This window comes from Mustela nivalis (assembly GCF_964662115.1).
Source record: "Mustela nivalis genome assembly, chromosome: 12".
Lineage (NCBI taxonomy): Eukaryota > Metazoa > Chordata > Mammalia > Carnivora > Mustelidae > Mustela > Mustela nivalis.
In genome coordinates this window covers 71,211,215-71,235,916 of record NC_139031.1, presented here as the reverse complement: position 1 = coordinate 71,235,916, position 24,702 = coordinate 71,211,215, and the positions used below count along the sequence as shown (strand labels likewise).

Genomic DNA, 24,702 nt, shown 5'->3' with positions numbered 1-24,702 from the left:
GCACAGAAATCAGTTGCATTTCTTAACACTAACAACAAGACGGAAGAAAGAGAAATTAAGGAGTCAGTCCCATTTACAACTGCACCCAAAACCATAAGATACCTAGGAATAAACCTAACCGAAGAGGCACAGAATCTATACTCAGAAAACTATAAAGTACTCATGAAAGAAATTGAGGAAGACACAAAGAAATGGAAAAATGTTCCATGCACATAGATTGGAAGAACAAATATTGTGAAAATGTCTATGCTACCTAAAGCAATCTACATATTTATATTCAGGGATCTGTGGGACTATAACAAAATATTTAATATTCAAGTAGTTCCACAATCAAAGGAGGAAAAAAAAGGCTCAAAAAGTAGTCAGATAATAGCTGAACAACTGACGAGTCACTGAACCCTACCTCTGAAACTAATAATACATTACATGTTAATTGGCTTTAAACTTAAATAAAGAAAATATTAAAATTATTTGAGGGACACCTGGGTGGCTCAGCCAGTTAAGTGTCTGCCTTCGCTCAGATCAAGATCCCAGAGTCCTGGGATTGAGCCTGGCATCCTGCTCCTTGCTCAGCAGGAAGCCTGCCTCTCCCTCTTCCTGCTGTTCTGCCTGCTTGTGCTTTCTCTCTCTCTCTCTCTCTGATAAATAAAATCTAAAAAAAAGAAAAAAATTTTTAATAAAAGCTTTCAAAAAATAAAATAAAATAAAATAATTTGAAAAAAATATGGCTGAAAAGTTTCCTGAGTTGGCAAAAAACATAAACCTATATATTCAAGAAGCTAAGCAATCTAAAAATTGGACTCAAGGAAATCCAACCAAAAAGCAACATGGTGAAACTTTTGAAGAAGAAGAAGAAAGAAGAGATCTAGAAAGCTGCATGAGAAAAATAACACCTACCTGTAGGAGAAACACATTTGCATGACAGTGTATTTCTTAAGAGAAAACATGGAGTCCAGAAATAAATGGCACAACATTTTAATGCTTAAAGAAATGAACTGTCAGCCCAGAAACCTACATCAAATGAAAATAGCTCTCAGCAATTAAGGGGAAATAAACATTATCAGATGAAGGAAAACTAAAAGAACTTGTTACCAGCTTATCTACCCTAAAAAGAATTGGTAGTTGAATCTATATTTCAAAAACTTTCCAGAAGATTATATTCTGGTCCATCTGTTTGTTTGTTTGTTTTCTAAAACTAAAGAAAAATGAAAAGAATTGGCATCCAATTTTATACAATCTCTTCCAGAAAACAGAAGGTATACTTCAATTAATCTTATGAAGTTAGCATTACTCTAAAACCAAAACCAGAGAAAGACAGTACTAAGAAAACTATAATCCAAAACCTCTCAAGAATATACATGCAAAAAAAAATTTGTTAATGTATAGGATTCAGCAAAATATCAAACTTATTTTATACCATGACCAAGTGGGGTTTGTTCTAGGTATGCAAGTCTGGTTCAATATTTGGGGGTGGGAGGGGGTAAAAGTTAACTCTCCAATCCAAATTTTCTTATCACTATTTTTTGGCATGAACCTACTGAGCTGAGCTGCACATAACTATTGCTCCTCTGCCACATTTTTCCTTTTTCTCTTCCCATTCAAATTCTACTCTATCATCCCCCTATGAAACAACCTGCAGGCTCTGGCCCATCCTCAAATTCCAGCCCACTCATTAGCACAATGATTGTGTTTTTTATAACTCATTAAACTATCTAAGAAAAATGCACTTTATCTCTATTACAAAATCATAAGCTCCTAGAAAACAAAATCATAAGCTCCTAGAAAACAAAAACTATTTCTGATAATAAGTGTCCTTTAGGGGCTAGCACAGTGCTTCCTATATAGCTACCACTGGATTAACTCATCCATTCATCAAGTATTAGTTAAGCACTTATTATATAGCAAATACCAAGCTATTATTTCACAATACAACAGTGAACAAAACAGACAAGAGTACTGATAATAGTTCTTACAAAACATCTGTTTACTAAGAATGAGAATTCTTTTTAGCACCTTCAATAAAGTAGTGTAAGTGGGAAGATGGGGAAAATTTAATGTTCTAGTGGAGAAAGTGGCAACAGTGCAGGTAGGGTGAGGGTCTGGAATGATTTATAGCAGGTATCATTTACCCATTAAAGGAATAACTGGATGAGGGAGAGAAGGAAGAAAAAAAATGCCTGAGGCAGGCATTAAAAGTTTGTTACTACATGTTCCTGTGCTTTGCTTACACAAAAATAAAGACAGATATAGACACACTCCTACATACCAGGCTGTCTAACTATGTACTTACTTTTAGAAGAATAAGATCTGATTCTAACCCCTAAATCTATAGTCCTCTATTTTCAGCAGAGATCCACCACAAGAATCCCATCACATACTTTAATTAGTAGAAATCTAAGCTCAGCAATTTCATTACTTTCTTTACTCAATTAACAACTGTTATGAGATGTACAGATTCTCCACAAACAAAAATTCACCAAATTACAGGGTGAAAAAAAAATGTCAATGCAAAAAAGACATTTGACAAATTTCAACTTCTATTCATGACAAAGGTGCTCTGAAAAGTACAAACAAAGGGGAACTCCCTCAATGTGATGAGGAATATATACAAAACCCTACTGCTAACAGTATACTCAATAGTGATAGACTGAATATTTTCTCCCTTGTTCCCATTGCAAACAATGCAAGAATGTATGCTCTCACCACTCTTATTTAACACTGTAGTGGAAATCCTAAGGAAGTCAAGAAAATGAAATAACAAATCAGAAAGGGGGCAATGGGGGAAACTATCCTTCCTGGCAAATGTCACAATTATCTACATAAAGAAAATCCCAAAAGATCAACAACAAAAACTTCTGGCACTAATAAGTGACTTCAGTAAGGTCAAATGATACAAGATCAAAGTATAAAAATCAGTTGTTGTTCTATTAATAATGAACACCAAAAAAAAAGGAAAATAAAAATATGATAGCATTGGGGCCTCTGGGTGGCTCAGTCATTAAGTGTCTGCCTTCAGCTCAAGTCTTGATCCCAGAGTTCTGGGATCAAACCCCACATGGAACTCTCTGCTTGGCAGGAAGCCTGCTTCTTCCTCTCCCACTCCCCCTGCTTGTGTTCCTGCTCTCACGGTCTCTCTCTCTGTCAAATAAATAAATAAAATCTTTTTTTTAAAAATTCCATAGCATTTATATTCATCCCCTTCCAAAAAAAAAAATGAAGTAGAGGGGTACATGGGTGGCTCCAACGGTTAAGCATTCAACTTGACTTTGATTCACATTATGTTCTTAGGGTTATGAGATTGAGCCTGGTGTAGGGCTCCATGCTGGGCATGGAGCCTGCTTAAGACTGTCTTTCTTCCTCTCCCTCTGTACCGCACCATGCACTCATGCTCTCTTGTCTCATGTATGCTCTATTAAAAAAATAGATTTAAATATAACAATATATTTAATTATAACCAAAGATATGGGACTTGTATGCCATAAACTGTAAAATAAGAGCTACATAAATGGAGAAGCATATGTGTTTATGCATTGAAAGACTCAACCTAGTATAGATAGGAATTCTTCCTCAAATTTATATGTGCTTTAATGCAACTTATATGAATATCTAAGGGGTTTTGGCAATATAGACAAAATTAGTTTTAAATTTTGTACAGGAAGACGAAGAATTAGAATACCTAACACAATTCTGAGAAATAATGAAGTGGTAGAAGCAGGTGTGATTTCAAAAAAAGAAACCAAGATGTTATGGTATTAACCAAAGGATAAACATTTACACCAATGCAACAGAAGAATCCAGAAATAGATGCAAACAAACAACAACCAATGATTCTGAGAAAAATGCTGCCGTGATTCAGCAGAAGAAAGCCTTGTCAACAAATGGTTCTGGAACAATTAGACATCCACAGAAAATAAACAACCCTTTACCTAAGTCTCACACCTTCAACAACAAACAAAAACTAAAATGGATCATAAGCTTAAATCTAGTCCTAAAACTATAAAAATGTTTAAGAGGAGGAGAAAATGGGGGGGAGGGGAATCTAGGGTTAGACAATGGCTTCTCTGATAGGTTAGTAAAAGTACAATCCATAAAAGAAAAAGCTAATAAATTTGCCTTCATCAAGGTTAACTTTTATTCTGAAAAATGTTCTGTTAAGAGGATGGAAAAACAAGCTAGAGTGGGAAAAAATACTTGTAAAATAAAAGGACCAGTATCTGCAATATACAAAGAGCACTCAAAACTGAATAGTGAAAAACAATCTAATTAGAAAATGGGCAAAAAAACATAAACTGATCATTATAGAAACAGATGGCAAGTGCTATGATCTGAATGTTTGTGTCTTCCCCTCAACTCAAAAATTGGAATCCTAATGCCCAGTGTGATGGTATTAGAAAGTGAAGACTTTGGGTGTGCTTAGATCATGAAGATGGAGCCCACAAGAACAAAATTCATGTTATTATTACAGAGACCCCACAGAGAACTGTAGTCTTTCTACCATATGAGTGCACCATGAGAAGGTACCAGCTATGAACCAGGAAAAAGACTCCTTGACCTACAACTCCCAGCTTCCAGAATTACGAGAAATAAATTTTTGTTGTTTATAAGCTACCAAATCTATGGTATTTTGTTATAGCAGACGGAACAGACTAACACATCAAGTACACACATGAAAAGATGTTTAGCATTCATTAGCCATTAGGGAAATACAAGTTGACACTACAATGAGAGGTCACAAAATGGCTTTAAAAAAAAAAATAGTGTTAAGACCAAATGCTAATGAGGATACTGAGAAACTGGATTATTCTTATATTGCTGGTGGGAATATACAATGGCACAACCACCCTGGAAAACATTTTGGTTCTTTAAAAACTAAATATGCAACTATAGTTTGGTTGACCAGTTGCACTTCTAGAAACTAATCCTTGAGAAATGAAAATTTAGGTTCACATAAAAACCAGTACATAAATGTTTATAGCAGCTTTATTCATGAAAAACCGGAGAATAACCTAGATGTCCTCTAATAGGTGAATGGCTAAACAAACTACAGTACATCCCTATCACAGACTACCACTCACCAATAAAAAGAAATGAACAATTGATACATTCAAAAACTAAGATTAATCGCCAGAGAATTGTGCTGAGTGGAAAAGTGCCAATACCAAAAGTTGACATACCACTGAATTTCCTTTAGATAACATTTTTAACTTAAATGACAAAATTATAGAAATATAGAACAGATAAATTACTACCAGAGGAGGAGGATGAAGGTAGGGGCAGGAAGGAAGTGAGCATGGCTATAAAAGGGCAACTTGAAGAATTTTTGTATTGATGAGAACATTCTGTACTAATGTCAGTACCCTGGTTGTCATTTTGTCACATAGTTTTACTAGGTGCTCCCATTGGTAGAAACTGAATAAAGGATACATGGGATCTCTTTGTATACTTTCTTACAAATACATGTGAATCAACTATTGTCTTAAAATAAAAAGTGTAATGTCATCACAATTCCAGACTTCAAGCTACATTACAAAGCTGTAATCATTGAGACAGTATGGTTACTTGCACATAAACAGACACATAAGTCAGTGGAACAGAATCCTGAAATGGACCCTCAACTCTATCTCAACTAATCTTTAACAAAACAGGAAAGAATATCGAATGAAAAAAAAGACAGTCTCTTCCAACAAATGGTGCTAGGAAAATTGGACAGTCACATGCAGAAGGATGAAAGTGGACCATTTCCTTACACCACACACAAAAGTAGTCTCAAAATGGATCAAAGATCTCAAAGTGAGACAGAAATCCAACAAAATCCTAGAAGAGAACACAGGCAGCAAACTCTAGGACCTCAGCCACAGCAACTTCTTGCTAGACAGGTCTCCAAAGTCAAGGGAAACAAAGGCAAAAATGAACTACTGGGTTTTCATCAGGATAAAAAGCTTTTAGTACAGCAAAGGAAACAGTCAACAAAACCAAAAGACAACCCATCGAATGGGAGAAGATATTTGCAAATGTCTTATCAGATAAAGGGCTAGTATCCAAAATCTACAAAGAACTTCTCAAACTCAACACCTGAAGAATAATCCAATCAAGAAATGTGCAGAACATGAACAGACATTTCTCCAAAGACATCCAAATGGCCAACACACACATGAAAAGAATGTTTGACATCACTTGGCATCCGGGAAACACAATTCAAAGCCACAATGAGATAACTCCTCACATGAGTCAGAATGGCTAATATTATCGTCAAGAAACAATAAACATTGACAAGGATGTGGGAAAAAAGGGACCCTCTTACACTGTTGGTGGGAATGCAAGCTGGTACAACCACTCTAGAAAAAAGTATGGAGGTTCCTCAAAATGCTAAAACAGAGCTACCTTATAACCTGGCAATTGCACTACTGGGTATTTACCCCAAAGATACAAATATAGTGATCCAAAGGGGCATCTGCACCCCAATGTTCATAGCAACAATGTCCATAATAGCCCAGCTATGGAAAGATCCCAGATGTCCATCAACACGTGAATGGATAAAGAAGATTTGGGGGGTGTGTGTACACACACACACACACACAGAGAATGGAATACTACTCTGCCATCAAAAATGAAATCTTACCATTTGCAATGATGTGAATGGAACTAGAGGGTATTATGCTAAAAGAAATAAGTCAATCAGAGAAAAACAACTATCATATGATCCTAGTCATATGTAGCATTTAAGAAACAAAACAGAAGAGCATAGGGGAAGGGGGGGAAATAAAACAAGACGAAATCAGAGAGGGAGACAAACTGTAAGAGATTCTTAATCACTGGCAACAAGATGAGGGTTGCTGGAGGGGAGGAGGGTCATGGGATGGGATAACTGAGCAATGGGCAGTAAGGAGAACATGTGATATAATGAGCACTGAGCGTTACATAAGATTGACAAATCTCTGAACTCTACCTCTGAAGCTAATAACACACTACAGGCTAATTGAGTGTAAATTTTAAAAAAGGAAAAAAATAAAAAGTGTAAATACTTTTTCAAAAAGTATATACATGCTACTTTTGTGAAAGAAAGGTTGGACAAATATATTAAAAGATTTGCCTATATTTTTAAAATTACCACTAAATGGAGAAAGAGAAAGGTGAGGGGAGGAGAAAGGCAAAGATAGAACCTAGGTATCTTTAAATGTTCTTTCCTTCATAAATTCAAACCATGAAACTATCTTTGTAATTTTTTCTAAAAAGTTTAGAAAAACAATGGTCATCAAAAATGGGGAAAAAAATCACCTGAAGAAAAATCTAGCTATTTATGATGTTTATGGCATAACCAGAAGTCGATGAATAACTGCAAATGGCTTTAAGACACATGATTTTGATTGAATATCCTGAAGACCAAAAACACACATGCACACACACAGAAAGGTAAACAGAATGTATTCAGTTTTTTATTAATAGTACTAGAGGCATTTTATAAGTGAAACCACAGCAAAATATTAAATTAAAGCATATATACAATACATTAATATAGTTAAGAACCATAGTTTTTAGAACAAGAGTTATTAACAAAAGTAAAATGGTTAAATAAAAACCCTGTAATCTTTTGTTTAAATTAGAAATACAAGTATGATCTCATGATTTATTTTTCTTTTTCAATAATATTTGCATTTCCTACTTCCATCCATTAAAAGAGCCCGGAAGAAATGTCATCTCACTGTAGGCTCAGATTATCATATCAAAATACCATTTCATACATAATGGAAATAAGTACAATGTGACAATTGATTGATTCCAAATCTTTGCAAGAAACGAACAAGAGGATATGTTGCTATACCTAAAAGCAAGGCTGCTAGGTAAAACTTCTAAAGACATACCAAAAAGGACTTGGGAGTACCTTGAAGAGCTCCCATAGTCCAAAGCTAAAACAATCTGAGTATCATAAAGAATACTGATTGCAACTGAATAAACATAGTAAATATATAAAACCCATGAGGTCAAAATCACGGTTGAAAAAAAATTGTACTGATTACCTTTAGACACTATTACCATACATCCCATTATTGTCAAATTTACAAAGGAAAGTTGATGCATTTATCTTTACTTTCCTTTATGAACAGTTTAAGGTAACTAGAAAAAAAAAATCAATGAGGGTCAGCCTTCTTTATATAAGAATGACAGCTAATACATTCAGAAGACATAGTAGAATTAGAAGAAAAAAATCACCATTTTGCAACTCGTAATGAAATAATGGGTCAAGGCAATGATCATTCATGAGCTGCTAAAATTCTAAGCCAAAGGATGATGAGGAACTTTTTTTTTTTTGAGGAGCTTTCTTTAAATGGACAAATGAGGCTGATACCACCCAAGCCCCACTGAGAAAACTTATCACTAAAATTAAACAATCTGACATGTTACTATTGATATTATATACTAGAAGATACATACTAGGATCTATGAAATATTCTATTACAAAAATTGAACCTCAGTTCAAATCAATTCTCTGGGTGTAACTTTATAGGATATAGGAATGGAGGAACGTGTTAAGTAAAATAGTAATAGAGTCAGCCAAATCCAAATTGTGGGTAATGCTCAAGGAAAAATGATCTATTATATTTAAAAATTAAATCGTATGCTCTTTCCCATTAGGAGTTTAGAGACACAGAGTAAATACTATTCATAGACTTAGGCAGGAGGGACTCTCATGCAACCAAACCAACAATTCAAAGACATTTTGGAGACAACTGGGGAAAACTAAATACAAAGTAGGTATTAGATAAAAAAGCAGTTACTGGCAGTTTCTTCACTGTGGTTTTGTTTAAACTAAGTCCTTACCTACTAATGTTATTGATGGATTTATAAATAAAAATATGAATCAGATTTGCTTTAAAATATTCTATCAAAAAAAAAACAGAAAAAACAAAAATGGTACTATGTTGATGGCTGAAGCTACATTTGGGGTGTACGACAGTTCACTATATGAACTTCTCTACTTTTTTGTGGTTTTGGTAGGGGTTTTTTTATAACATTTTTGTGTTTTTGAAGTTTTCCAGGATAAGAAATGTTTTAAAGGTCATGTAATTTTCTGTATTTAGTCATTCATTTGACAAACTAAGTACATACTCTTTACAGACCCCCCCCAAAAAAAATGAAAAAACAATCCTTTCTTTAAAGAAGCTCAAAATCTAGTAGTGGGAAATACAGAGAACAAAAGAAGTACAGTGGAATATTGGATTTGCTCAAATAAGTACACCTTAGTTCCATGGAAGGCAAGCTGGAAGGGAAACAATATGTCCCCAGCGACATGAGTAGAGATTTCACAGAGGAGGTGATACTGCATCTGTCTTTAAAAATTTATAGGAGTTCAGCCTCAGCACTCACACAACAAAAAGAAGTAAAAGACATCCAAATCAGCAAGGAAGTCAAACTTTCACCATTTCAGATAACATGATACTATGTAGAAAACTGAAAGACTCCATCAAGGGGGGGGGGATTGTTAGAAGTAATATACAAATTCAGTAAAAGTCACAGGATTTAAAAAAAAAAAAAACCAACATAGAAAAATATTCGTCTCTATATACCAATAATGAAACAGCAGAAAAAGAAAAAAAAAAAAATCACAGAACCAGTCCCATTTACAATGCACCAAAAACCCTAAAATATAAACCTAACCTTTTAGGTTTATAAGAACGAACCTAACCAAAGGCATAAAGATCTGTACTCCGAAAACTGTGAACACTTATTAAAGAGATTGAGGAAGAGACAAAAAACATTCTAAGCTAAAGGACTAGAAGAACATTGTTAAAATGCCTGTACTATCCAAAGCAATCGTTTTAATACATTTAATGTAATACCTATCTAAATACCACCAGTGTTTTTCACAGAACTAGAACAACCCACCCTAAAATTTGTATGGAACTGCAAAAGACCTTGAATAGCCAAAGCAGTCTTCAAAAAGAAAAGCAAAAGCAGTGGCATCACAATTCCGGATTTCAAGTTACATACAAAGCTGCAGTGATGAAGACAGTATGCTACTAGCACAAGAACACATAGATCAATGGAACAGAATAGAAAACCCAAAAAAGGACCCACAACTACATGGTCAATTAGTGTTTAACAAAGCAAGAAAGAATATCCAATGGGAAAAAGATATTCTCTTCAACAAATGTTGTTGAGAAAACTGGACAGCAACATGCAAAAGAATGAAACTGGATCACTTTCTTATACCATACACAAAAATAAATTCAAAATGGATTAAAGACCTAAATTTGAGACAGGAAACCATCAAAATTCTAGAGAACACAGGTAGTAATCTTTTTGACCTTGGCCAAAGCAACTTCTTCCAAGACACATCTCCTGAGGCAAGGAAAACAAAAGCAAAAAAAAAAAAAAAACAAAAACAAAAAAACAAAAAACCACAATCTATTGGGACTTCAAGATTAAAAACCTTCTTCACAGTAAAGGAAATAATCAACAAAACTAAAAGGCAACCTTCAGAACTGGAGAAGATATTTGCAAATGACCTTTCTCATAAAAGGTAGTACTAAAGATATATAAAGAACTTATCAAACTTAACACCCGAGAAAACAAATATTCCAGTTAAAAAATGGGAATAAAAAAAAAATGGGCATAAGAGAATAGACTTTTCCAAAGAAGACATTCATAAAGCTAAAAGACAAATGAAATGATGCTCAACATCACTCATCATCAGGCAAATATAAATTAAAACTACAATGAGGTATCACCTCATACCAGTCAGAATAACTAAAATTAACAAAAGGAAACAACAGATGTTGGTAAGGAGGCAGAAAAAGGGAAACCCTCTTACACTGTTGCAGGGGAATGCAAACTGTTAACAGCTACTCTGGAAAACAGTATGAAGGTTCCTCAAGAAGTTAAAAATAGAACTACCCCACAATCCAGCAATTCCACTACTAAAGGTTTACCCAAAGGATAAAAAAACATACTGATTTAGAAGGGTACATGAACCCAATGTTTATCAACAATAGCCAAACTATGGAAAGAGCCCAAATGTCCAATGACAGATGAATGGATAAATAAGATATGGTATATATGTATATATGTTATATATGCACATGCATGTATATAGACATACACATATATAATGGAGTATTACTCAGCCATAAAAAGGAATAAATCTTGCTATTTCCAATAATGTGGATGGAGTTAAAGAGTATAATGCTAAGTGGAATAAGTCAGTCAGAGAAAGACAAATACCATATGATCTCATTCACATGTGGAATAACAAACAAAGGAATACGGGAGTAGGCGGAAGGGAGGCAAACCATACAACAGACTCTCAACTATAAAGAACAAACTGAGGATTCTTGGAGTAGGGGTGGATTAAATAGGTGATGGAGATGAAAGAGGCCACTTGTTGGGATGAGAACTAGGTATTGTATTAAGTGATGAATCACTCAATTCTACACCTGAAACTAATATACTGTATGTTAACTGGAATTAACATAATCATGCCATACTCTATTTGTAGTAAAAAGATGAGACCAGCTGGCAAAAACTAAGGTGGCAATTATAAAATGATAGACTTTTAATCACTTAAACAGAACTATTTTTGACAATAACATACAAAAATATGGCTTAATAGAGTAAAACTACAAAGTTTGTAAAAGCAGATAATCCAAAATGAAAGTAATATCTGAAAATCACCTAAACAAATATATTTGAGGTAATGAATAAAAGAAAATTAAATGATCAGGTAATTTAAAAATATGTACTTAAAGTTTACTAATAGAGCCTGGAGAATTAAAGAAAATTTTCATTCCACATTATCTACTTACCCAATTTATTTTACCTGTTCATTCTTGTAAAATAAGTTTCTTATGATTTATATTCTGTAGAAAAGAAAATAGGATTTAGGATGAAATCTGTCTTATTCCAACAATAACTCCAAAAATAGTTTGTGAATTTTTAACTAATTAAAGAAGACAATCATTTAAGAGAAATCCTTTCTTAAAAAATTAACACTGATATTTAATTATAATTTATCAAAATGTTGAATACATTTTGCTTCATTTCCTCTCAAGTTTGCTGTATTTGAATTATGCTTTCTTCATTAACATGAACATCTGCTTATAAATTATTAGTCCTTTATTCAACACTGTATGTGACATTTTTGTACATTATAGAAAATTAATAAAAATAAGGAATTTCAAAAATAAAAAAAAAGAAGAATTTGTACGAGTTCACTCAGCAGACCTGAAAGAAAAAGCATTTGGAGTGACAGCAGTAATTTCTACAGCACTTCCAGGGTTCCCAGCGCTGTTCTAGGAACCTCACATATTTAATCACTGTAGCCTCAAAACAAACCTGTGAGATGTGCATTGTTCTAAGTACACACTCCCATTTTCCAAAAAGCAACTGAAGTATAAGAAGGTAAAGTAATCTGACCAAAATCACATAATTGTAAGTAACAACAGTAGGCATCAAACCCAAATACTTGGCTTTTAAACACTATCCAGATTTCCTTTTTAGGAGACGGAATCATGTGTACAGAGGCAGAGAGGTCTAATACAATCACTACACTGGGAAACTGCAAATGCTACCATAATATATGGTGTGAGGCAGAAATCCGAAGGGGATGTCAGGAAATGAAAAATGGATGAGCAGTCAAAAGGCAGACCATGAAGGGCTTCACATATCAAGTAAAGGAGTTTCTATTCATTTCAAGTAAGCAAGTCCAAACCACTGAAGGGTTTTAAACAATGGAATGGCATGTATTGATTTATATATGGTACAAAAATAACTTGGGCAGTGGTGAGCACAATGGATAGGGGGGAAATCAATAAAGGAGACAAAGAATTCAGTTAAGAATCAAGTAGATGGGTCCAAGAGACCGATGGGGAGAGCTGGAGTTCAGCACTGTTGTTGATATACATAAAAGAACAGACTCAAAGGAGACTGAAGAAAAAGAAGCCACAGAAATTGGAGGAGGATTCTCTATGGGGAGAAATGGGAAGGGAGCAGGTGAGATAAGGATATCTCTCGGGCTGCTAACATGGGGGTGGGGCGAGAAGCAGGTTATTAAATCATGACTGGGAACACGAGAGGAAGCAGTTCTACAATTTAAAAAATGAGTTCACATTTGGCCAGGCGAGCCTGTGGGCCCTCTTAACAGCCCCATAATGATGCAGAATCTCAGCCGACAGACATGTATTTGGGAGACTTCAATATACTGGCAGTATTTAAAGTCACTGAAACAAATGAGACTCACTCAAGAACCCTATGAAGAAAAATCAATGGAAGCACAAAGAAAACAAAATATCGGTGTTTTTGAAACTTCAGTTATTCAAGAACCACCTCCAGAATTGTTCCCATGTTAGTGTGTATCACCTGTACTACTGTGTAACACTTTTTCTTGAACTGGCATATTTAAATGTGATCTCTATTATAAAAAAACTAGTATTCTTTGGCATAATAAATGGGAAAATACCATACAGATACATTTTAATGCTGTGTTTATGTAAGTTCAGTAATTATTAAAAAATGGGCCAGTCTGGTGGGGATGTTGACAGTGGGGAGGCTGTGCAAGTGGGTGAGCAAGTGGTAGAAGGAAAATCTATTTTTCTCTCAATTTTGCTAGACATCTGACACTGCTCTAAGTCTTTAAAATGAATGCAACTTTAGGGACGCCTGGGTGGCTCAGTTGGTTAAGCAGCTGCCTTCGGCTCAGGTCATGATCCCAGCGTCCTGGGATCGAGTCCCGCATCGGGCTCCTTGCTCGGCGGGGAGCCTGCTTCTCCCTCTGCCTCTGCCTGCCATTCTGTCTGCCTGTGCTCGCTCTCTCCCCCTCTCTCTCTCTGATAAATAAATAAAATCTTAAAAAAATAATAATAATAATAAAAAAAAATAAAATGAATGCAACTTTAATTGTTTGTACTTTATCTAGTATTACTTAGGAAACTTAAGCATGTGCTTCCGTTCCTGAAAGCTGTTCTTTGTCAAAATATTTTTTTTCCAGCAATACTGGGAAGACAAACTTGTCACAATCTAAAATAATACCAATTAAAGGTAATTTGAAGGGAGATAGAAATGAATTTTCACAGTGTGATAGGTTATTACTTAATGCCCTCTGAGTCACCTAACGTCATCTCATGGCTGCCGTTGGCCCAAGGTTTGGGAAAATTCATTATAGAAGAGTCAAAGGAAGTGGTTCAGATATCTGTTCCCAGGTGAACTGCGGTAAAGGAGGAGAATGGAATCTGTGGACACAGAATTAACAGTGTGAAATTACACAGAAAAGTGTCAAATAGTATAAAAAGATTAGTGTGGGGTTTTAACATGCACATTCAGGATCGTCCTGAAGAGTTCAGATGATCAAAGGAAGAAGAGTCCCTTGTTCCTGAGTTACAGCTAAGGGGATTGAGTGAAGTTTAAAGATCTCACAACTGTTGCTGCCCAGCAGGTGACTAATTTGAGCCTGGACTCAGAAGTCTCTCCTCTCCAACAATAAATCCACTCTTCCTGTCCCCTGCCCGACCCCACCATACTCTAGCTGTACTTAATGCTCTAGTAAAGTAATGCACTGTGAGTGTGTGGGCTTAGACCCCTTCCTTCTGGGACTATCTGCAACTGACCACATTCGCCCCATCACCACTGTATATTGTGATCAAAGGCTCCATGTCCTAGTCACAAGAAGCCAAAAGCCAAACAGGAAGAGATGTGGCAGTCAATGAAAACTCATGGGGGAAAACACACACACATACACACACACACACACACACACACACACACTCGCGTGCATGTGCGCTTGCGCTGTAACTTACTATGACTCCGCTGAGCTCTGCTTAGTTTCAGATAAAAATTGAGTGCCTTAGATTACTTTGCAGACTCTGCTCAGAGAATTCATTTGCATAAAAAATGTTAGTTTCCTTTACTGTTCCAAAGGAGATTGATCATCTTCCATCCCATCAGTTGTGCATACCCGACTCCTTTTAATAAGGGGTCAAAAATAATTTTTTTTCTACTATGTGATCAACAAAACATTTGGCAAAAAAAAAAAAAACTTTAGCAAATCTAAAAGGATTTCATTTGCATTTCTTTTCTTGCTAATCTCTGACATAATGATATTTTTCCACTTTTCTTTATTGCCAAATCCATTAGACCGTATGTGTCACCTACATTAAACGTCCTAAATACACAATTTCCTTTCAAATGTAGTTATTAAACTAGTTTAGGAATAGACATGTGTTAAATCTAAGCAGTTTTAACTTCTTCGATTCAACAGTTTTCATCCTAAATAGACTTCAGTATTTTTAAGCCTCACTCCCACTGAAAACATACTCATGTTAATGATATAAAATAGATGATAAACAGATGTGAAAAGAACTAGAATTTTGCAAAAACATTACATCTTCCAAATGTCCAAACCCAATTTAAAACTTAAACACAAATTTAGACAAGTATTTTCATAAAGACTTGAACATTGTGCATAATCAACAAGAAATAACAATTGTAAGAATTTCTGTTCTATCAAACTACAATAGAAGTACCCAAGTACAGGGAACATTTGCACTGAAATGGAATGCAACACTCATTCCACCATAGAGCAGAATTTCTAAGAAGCTGTAGAACATCTATTGGCGTTTTTGTAATCTAAAGTAAGTTAAGACCAATAAGTACGAAAGGTAGCGTGTTTTTAGGTAATAAAACAACTAGAAGAGTACGGGAGCACCGCTATGCTGAACAGCTCTGAGACAGAGGAGAGAGGCTGAGATGTCAGTGGGTAGGAGTCGCCAGGCTTTAAGATGGGACTTGGTCATCTGTGCCCATGTTCCTACATGTGTATTCCTGTACTGTCTTCCCTGCCTTACAGCTGCTCGTTGCCACAGTCCATTACAGGTTTTGAAGGGGAGGAAAGGATTATACAATCTTCTTCCTAGACCACAAGCTTCTCAGGAACAGATACTCTATCATCTTTGTCACCTGCAACTGGCCCAGTACCTAGGCTGAGTAAGATTCTCAACTAATGTCTATTGCATGATTACCATAGCTGGTTACTTGATGGGGAAAAAATTATATTACTTCCAGCATTAAGAGAGACATTATCATGCTCTAATAAATCATTCTTAGCCTGCAACTGAAAAAGGTCCTTGAATAGAGGACAGGACATTCACTGTTTTTTTGTTTGTTTGGTTGGTTGGTTGGTTGGATTTTGTTGTTTTTTGTTCTTTTCCCTCCCAAGTGGCTGCCTTAGTTGGGCTGCAGAAGCAGATTCAGAGATGGAGATCTGAATTCAGAAAGTTACCTAGTGAGCATTAACTATGGTAGCAGGACTGGGCAGAAGGAGAAGGGGCCTTGGCTGACCCCATAAAGAACTCTGGAATGGGGAATGATGCTTTACATGTGCCCAGGATTGAGGCAAAGCCACCTTGAGCCCCATCCCTATCACTGGACATAGGTTCCTCTGGGACAGAAAGGGAATGAAGTGATCTTGGTTGAAGCGGCTCTCTTCTAGAGAGGGACCCAGCTGAGAGCCACTAGCAGCCAAAACTTTGCAGAGTAGATGACTTTGAAGAGGGAACTGAGTGATGCCCCACAGCCCCCAACACCAGACACTCAGAAGCTCAGACCTCAGATTGTAGGAAAGTAACACACAGACCTGAAACCACAGCAATGATCTTTCTTACAGGCTAAGTATATAAAAAGGCACTGACAGGACCCAAGCCTAGGTCATCAGGTCTCTGCATGGCGACTGTCAATCTGTCACTATCTGGCCCTTCAGTCACTTAAAATTACTGTAGACTGAGAAAACTGCCCTCCCACTGAACTATGAGAAATCACAACTAGTAGCAATCTTTTAGTCCCAAATTCTGAGACTTCTTATAACTTGCACAGCCTGAAGCTGATTGGTCCACTCAGAATTAAGAAGCCTAGCAGGAATGATTCAAAAGTATCCATTCAGAAAACATTCCCAGACTCATCACCATCTGGTCAGATCTGATTATTAAACAGTCAAGGAAACTCCTGCTGGAGACACCAAGGGAAGAATTCTTCTGAGGCTTCCATTTAGCGTTTGTAACAGCAGTGGGGAATAAGCATGATGGACGACTGATAACTCGTGCCAGGTCCCCTCACATCTGATCCACTCTAGCCACTCTCCTTCCATCACCTCCAGAGAGACAGGAAGGGGCACGGTGGGTTTAAAGCCCCTCAATGATAAAAGGAGCAAAGATGCATACTTTAAAAAGGAAGGAAAATGTTTTAAGTGCTGGAATGCAGAGCAGCGTGCTCATTTCATTCCACACTGGTCAACAACCTCCTCTCTCCAGCTAGGAACACCAATGCCATCTTTCAAACATCCCAGATGCTTCCCTGCATGCAAGACTTCCTAACCAATTTTTCAAATTAAGCCCAACCCTGAATTTGGCTGCTCGCTCAGTCTGCTTTCAAAGAGTGTCAGCAGTTTTGATATCTGCCACATTTTATTCACTGTAGGTTCAGGATCCCCACAGAACAAAGCTACAAATAAAAGCTAAAGAGAATGAGGAAGGAGAAAGCCTGCTTTGGCAGGGTGCAAATTCCACTGAACTCACAATGGAGGGAGAGAGGACCTGCTGGGCTGAGACTCTTAGTTAGAGAAAAGAAGGATCAACAAATCTCATCAAGAAATCCCAACCGCATCTCAGAAAAGCTTTCAAAACCCGACCTTCTGTACAGATAACAAGTAGAAGACATCAATTACCGTTACATTAATGAAACTGAGCATCACGAACTAAGAAAATCAAAAAGCCTTTTCAACCTTCAGAGATTTTATCCAAACTACAAACAAGGTGACATGTGAAATAGTCTAACTCAACAGACAATTCTTGGGCATTCATTTGCAGTCTTCAGCAGTACTCAGGTCATCTCCCTATGCAAAGTTTTGCAATGGGATCTTAGGGCCAGCAGATGAGGAAGTATCTATCTTTCTTCCAAAACTTGGGGGCTGACAGAGAAACTTCCCAAGTGTACGTTCAGCACTCTGGCTTCAAGGCAACTGTCAGCCAAGCTGGCCATGCTCAGAGTTTTTCAATCAAATCCTCTTTTCCTGATATGTAATTTATTTAGCACATTTCCTTTATTATGTCATCATGTTAAGAGTTCTTACTCTACAGACCAAGCACATCTTGCCTGTGACAGCCATGATTTAAACCAGTGGTTCTCAACCAGGAGAGACTTCATCCCCCTAGGACATCTGGCAAGGTCTGGAGATAATGCTGACTATCACAACTGGCAGGGAGGGGACTGTGCTAATGCCACCTAGTGGGTAGAGGTCAGGAATGCCAGTAGCCACCCCACACTGCACAGGACAGCTCCCCCCAGTTACACCACACAACAAAATATTAATAGCGTCAAGGTGGAGAAACTCTTAGACCTTGCTCTGGCTGAGCATATATAGTACTGTGGAAGAAAATGCTGGAAAACAGCTCAGTTTTGTGTAAAACACATATATGAAGGGAACAGAGCTCTTCTTCACTTGAAATCTATTTCAGGATCTTGTATTGTACACAGTGTGCATATTTTGTAATGCAGAAATTTAAGGAACTGCAATGCCTGTGTTTCTACTTTCTCTGCTCCCTGCCCAGAGGTCTTGCTCTTCCAGAATGGGAATACCATTTCACTGTCCCCAGCTGAGTGACTGGTTCACATTTGCTGCTTTGCCTTGTTTCATAGCTTACCACAAACAGTCAAAGATGACTTCACACTGTTTAAAAGATACACCTCTATGTCTAGAGAAGAGGCACACTCTCTAATCCAAGTATGATAGGATTCATAATGCTTGGTATTTCCCCCACCCTTTCTTACTTGGGGAGCTCCTTCGTTAGGATTTCAGCATCTTTCATCTTAACCCATGGTATCTACTCTTAGATATTTCCCCCTATCTTCCCACCTCCGCCAATTTGTAACAGCAAACAGATGAATTAAATGTTGACCAAGAGCAGTGGTTTTTCTCAATAGCCTATCTTCTTCCACTATTATCTGCCAGTCAGATCAACCATTTATACCTTCTTTCCCTCACTTCCTCTATGTTAGTCCGTTGTCAGGTTCTCTGTATTTTCATTTTGAAACACTTCTTCCACTCTCCCTTCTACTCCATTTATAATATCTCACACCATCTCTCAGACTCCCAGACCCTCTTATGTGATGTTGTCGCCAACCAGAGGCATCCTTTTCCTTCCTAACACCATTCCAACTGCATGTCTATGTACTACTCATTTTCATTAAACCTCATTCATTTTAACCTATTTGTGTTCTATTTATTGAAGACTCAAGGAGGTACGGCAATATAGTGCATTGGACAACTTCCCCCAGAAATTCACATCTATCCTGAATCTCAGAATAAGACCTATTTGGAAATAGGATCTTTGCAGATGTCGTTAGCTGAGGCCATTCTGTAGTAGAGTGAGGCCTAAATCCAATGACTTTTGTCCTTTTAAGATGCTAGCGCACACAGAGACACAGGAAGAGTCAGCGTGAAAATAGGGCCACAGATTAGAATCAGGCACCTACACGCCAAGAAATGCAAAATATTGACAGCAACCACCAGAGGTTAGGAGAGGTATGGAATGGTTTTCCCGTCAGAGCCTCCAGAAGGAACCAACTTTGCCAACATCTTGATCTTGGATTTTCAGCCTCCTGAACCATGAGAGAATAAATTTTTGCAGTTTCAAGACACCCAGGTTGTGGTAATTTGTTACAGCAGCCCTAGGAAACTAATACAGACGGCCAGGAGAACATGCCTCACATTTCAACAACAGATGGCCTAACTGTCCCAATATTCAACTACTTCGTTCTGACATCCACAGTGGAATCTGCCCCAAGGTCACACTGCTCACAAGCTATCCAAACCAGTGACCTACAGCAGCAGAAACACAAAGCAGACCAACTCCTGTGAGATGCACACTCCTTTGATGAGCAACATTGTCTCAAAGACTGTTCCACAGCCCTGCCACAGGTCCTTAGACTGACCAATCTGGAACACTGACACCCAACCTTCTTTCCCTCTCTCCTTCTATTACAGTCAGTCTCGTAGGCTGGTTTCCTGGCTCTCCAACATTCGTTCCCTAGCTCCCATCCCTTTCCGCTCCCACCCCACTAGAATTCCCCTAATAAAATCCGCACACATTTAACTGTAGCTTGATATCTACCCTTTGCAAAACTCAGAGATATCCAGAGGGGAATTATAAAATCTGATTTCTATTTTAAGTGGATTTCTTTACCTGGTTTGTGAAGAATGGATTCAAATTTGGTAAGATTTTAAGAAGAAAGACCAAATAGGAAGTTCATACAGTGGCTTAAGAGGCCAGACTTCTGGTTCACAGTGTCCTAACAGTAAGGGTGGATTCAATGGGGAGATTCCAGATATACTTTGGCAGCAAACTTAATGAACTTGGTGGCATATTTAAGTGAGAGTTTGGAAAAACTGGCATTGAGGTTGTTTCCTTAATTTCTATAAAGAGCTAATACACAGATATTGGTGCAATTCATGGAGACTGGAAAAAGAAGAAATCCAAAACTAAAAGATTACAAGTTCAATTTCAGGTACGTTAAGATCAAAATTATTTGGAATTATCTAAACAAAGATGTCTCAGACAGAGATAGGTTTAAGGTAGAAAGCTAAGACTTCTCTCTGAATTTGGGAAGTATCAGAATATAGTGTTGGAAGTTATAGTGTTGAGGAAATAATTAGAATCACCTACAGAAAAAATGTAGAGTGAGCAGTAAAAGAGTAGTCATGAGGCTTTCCAAAATTTTAAAGAACACAAGACAAAACAATGAATACTAAGAAGGAGTGCTTAGATCTGTATGCAGAAAAGTGTGAACATGGTGTCCATAAGCTAACAGAAAAGAACATTTGGAGGATGCATAAATGGTCAACTAGCAAAATGCTGCTGGGAGTACAAGGAAGAGGATTTCAAATTGGTGGCTGGATTTGGAGACAGGGTCGTGGGTGATCTGCCATATTGGGGGAGTGGTGAGAAGGTGAGTAAAACAGGAGTTGTCTGAGGAAAGAATGAGACTTCAGGCTAAGCTGACACAAGGCTGGGAAACCTTTGTGCCCCACACACCAAGCTGAGAGAAAAAGCATTTTTTTAAAAAAGCATTTTTTTATATAATAAAAAGATACAGTCAAGGATATTTCCATTTCATTTGGTATTCTTAAATGCACACTTTGCCAACACTGGCTCAATAGTTGTTGTTTTTTTTTTTTAATTAATTTTTAACTAGGATAAAAAACAAGATATATTCTTGTGTAGAAGAAAGGGTCAACAGAAAGTTACAATAATGGGGGCAAAACATTCACTGGCTCAGGAATCAAAAGAAATGAAAGCAAAGCAGAGGCATCAACACCTCTTCTGTCAGGCACCAAGTTCTGAGCTCTCAGCATTGAGGAATACTTATTACTACAAGAAGGCAAGTCAACTATTTAGTTGGCATTCACTGGAATGATCAAATCCACTTCGGAAGTACTGAAATATTTCTGTACTACTTAGTAAATAGTCTCTATTCCAACAGCTCCCAACAGGGCGTTGTTTTAAGCACCAAATTAATTAAAATAATAAAACTACTTGTACAAATTCTTAAGTCGTCATCATCTCACCTCTGAAACTTCTTTCTCATTTTACTACATTCTTTTGTGCTTCCTGGTGTAACCTAACCCTCTGGTTTCCTTCCAAAAAAAAAAAAAAAAAAAATCACTGGCACAACCTCTCCAACTTCATTAGAAAGGACATTATTCATCACTGGGGATCCTCACCCATAATCTCGGTCTCTACTGCAACTTGCAAAAGGATGGCCCTTCCTTAAGAAAAAGTGATCATCACAGATTCTTAGACATCAGAAATAAAGACTACCAATCTATTTTACCCTAAAGAAGTAAGATTCAGATATACAGTCAATGAAAGCTTTACAAGACTGATAATTCAAATGCAAACACTCTATAATAAGCTACTCATTAAAGATAAGGGACTACAAATAAAATATAACAAAGTGTGTGTGGAACATTACTCTGAATTTTTTACTGAATAACAGAATTATCTCAAGAGAAAAATGTGGTTATTTTTCATCTATATGAGATCTATAAGCACATGCCTCCAAGCGATCATTAATATAGAAGTCTATGTGGTCAGAAACTAGGACTAAAATACACATTAAATAATTCTGGGGGTGCTCTCCCCAAACAAAACCTGAGCCAAGAAGCATCAGTTTGGGCTCCCTCATATACCAATGATACGTGGGAGGTTTGGGAAATCCAAAGTCACTGGTAACCTGACCCACAAAAAGAGCACTGGGTGATTCTGTTTGCAGTAAACAAGCATTTATAAATACACTACAAACCGCAGAAATACTCCAGTTACCTGGAGAAAGAGCATGCAGACGAAAGAGGAGAAAAATAAAACAGAATGCACTTCTATATAAATAACTCTGCCTTAACAGCAATACCAAGGGCCAGTAGCTTTCCCACTAAGGTTTCAGATATCAGTGGAGGCTATCTACACCTGGCAGAAAAATCAGTGTTCAGAATATTCAAAAGGTCTATGTCCTGTTTTAAGAATACATGGTGTAAGAGAAAAAATTTTTCCCTGGACCTTCAGGTGCAGTTGGCCTGCCAGCAAGTCAGAGTAATGAGTAGCTGGACCTCACAGGTGCTCTGCTCTCTGTTCACTGGGCAGGCATTTATCAGGGTGTAAATTATTTACAGTGCTCTCCAAATGCTTGGAAAAGTTACTGCGTTTTCTTAACAATAAAAGAAAAAAAGGAAATCCTGAAACAATTATTACATGAACTAGGAGCTTAGGAAAAGTATATATATTCTAAATAGCAAAGGTTGCCTTGTTGGAAAACACACACACGTGCATGCGGCAGTGAAGGCTTGCCAACACCAAATGAAACATCTGATTCTAATTCCTCAGTCCTCTCTTGTCACTTTAGACTAAGGACGGCAAATAGCAAGCTATAAGCGGAAGTGCTGAAAACAGACAATGGCTTAAGGCCTCATCATTTTAACATATCTTCACTGAGTGATAACAGATACCCCAAAAAATGCATAATTAGATAATTACTTTGCACTGATTGACTCCATCTTTTAAAGACTCTCAAGAATATTAAAAACTTTAAAAGAGCAAAAACGCAGCAATATTTTAAACTAACGTATCATGTATTATTTGCCCCAGGGGTACAGGTCTGCGAATCGTCAGGCTTACACATTTCACAGCACTCACCCTAGCACATACCCTCCCCAGGATCCATAACCCAGCCACCCTGTCCCTACCCACCCTCCACCCCCTCAGTTTGTTTCGTGAGATTAAAAGTCTCTTATGAAAACCGCGGTAAATTTAACTGTTGACCGAAACTCAGTTGTAAGAGAACAGTCCAGCGACACTGAAGTTCTGTTCCAGAGATGCCGGAAGAGAGAAAAGGAAACCAATTAACTGTATTAAGCAGTGTCAGAATGTCGCTTCCACAGCAAGGGACGGAATACCTGATCACTGGAAACTTAAGCGATAGAGTTACCCCAGTTCTTTAGGTAACAAAAAGTCTGAAGTAGCAATTCTAGGACCGGTTCAACAGCACAACTATGTCAGATCACTGGGTCCGAGAGACTCACTTGCTCACCCTTCTCCTCGCAGCCTTCAAGGTGCTGACTCCCAGCTCCAAGCAGGACATCCCATGGAAAGCTGAGGGGTAAGCGGGATCACCTAAAGAAGCACAAGACGGGGAATGTGCTTCAGTTGAGGGCGCCCAAAAACACAGCTGCAGAAAACTCCCGCCTACACAGGAGTCTCGCGCTGCATGCAAAAGAGGGCTCCTTAAACCGTCCCCCGGCAGCTTCTCCTTGACTTCTCATTGGTTAGACGTAACCCACATGCTCACACTTAAGCCAATCAATGGCCAAGGGGACGTGATCGCCACGTTGGAGTAGACAAACCGGCTTCACGTGAGGTTCGCTTAATTGCAGGCTGACTAGCATCAGGACGCTGGTAACAGAAAGAGAGGATGTCGGTAGGCGACGGCGTGTGCCAGGACCATGCTTTTTAAACTACAGGTCGAAACGTTTGGCTCCCCTGGACGTTTCAAGAAAAGTAGTCTCTCTGCAAAGTTTCAACTTCACAGTCCGGTTGCCTGCTGACCTCCATGCTGACATAATAAAGCACCACGAGATAGACACCTGTGTACGTCCCAGGTGTTTATATCCCAGTCACGTGAAGCTCCGTAGCTGCGAGTCAGCCCGCCGACCTCCCCTACGTGAGATGAAGCAATTACTGCAGACTTGAGAACACAGAGTTCCGGGGAAAAACACAGCTAACCAGAATAAATGCATGTTCCTACTTCTACTTGTGCGCCGTTTCCCAGTTTAAGTGCAACCCGTTGCTATAATCAGATCAAGAGGTACCAAAGGGGAGGCCGGCTGCAGCGAAGAATTTCCGGATTGACAAGTGAAACACCGATTGTTCCCCAAAACGGAATGGCCAGTCTAGATTGTATCAAAGAACTAATAAACGTCATTCCCTAGAACTCGAAACTGAACCAGAAATAACTCAGCTTGAGATTTAAACAATTTCCCTTGGTTACTGATTTTTTTTTTTTTTTTTTTTTTTTTTAATTTCAAACTTGACTGGAATGGTCCGCTGCAAACCCTATGAACACAGTGGTATTACAGCCAGTCGCTCCTGCAGTTGTAAATCAGAAATTCTAAGC

General features: G+C 37.7%; 1 long non-coding RNA gene across 1 annotated transcript in view; it reads right to left on the bottom strand.

Moving 5' to 3' along the window:
* The window catches only part of LOC309844929, a 433,552-nt gene extending 409,052 nt beyond the window's left edge, over window positions 1-24,500 (bottom strand). The window contains exon 1 of the long non-coding RNA XR_014300967.1: window positions 23,612-24,500. This is a non-coding gene — a long non-coding RNA (uncharacterized lncRNA). The remainder of the gene's footprint in view (window positions 1-23,611) is intronic.
* Between the last annotated feature and the right edge of the window lie 202 nt (window positions 24,501-24,702).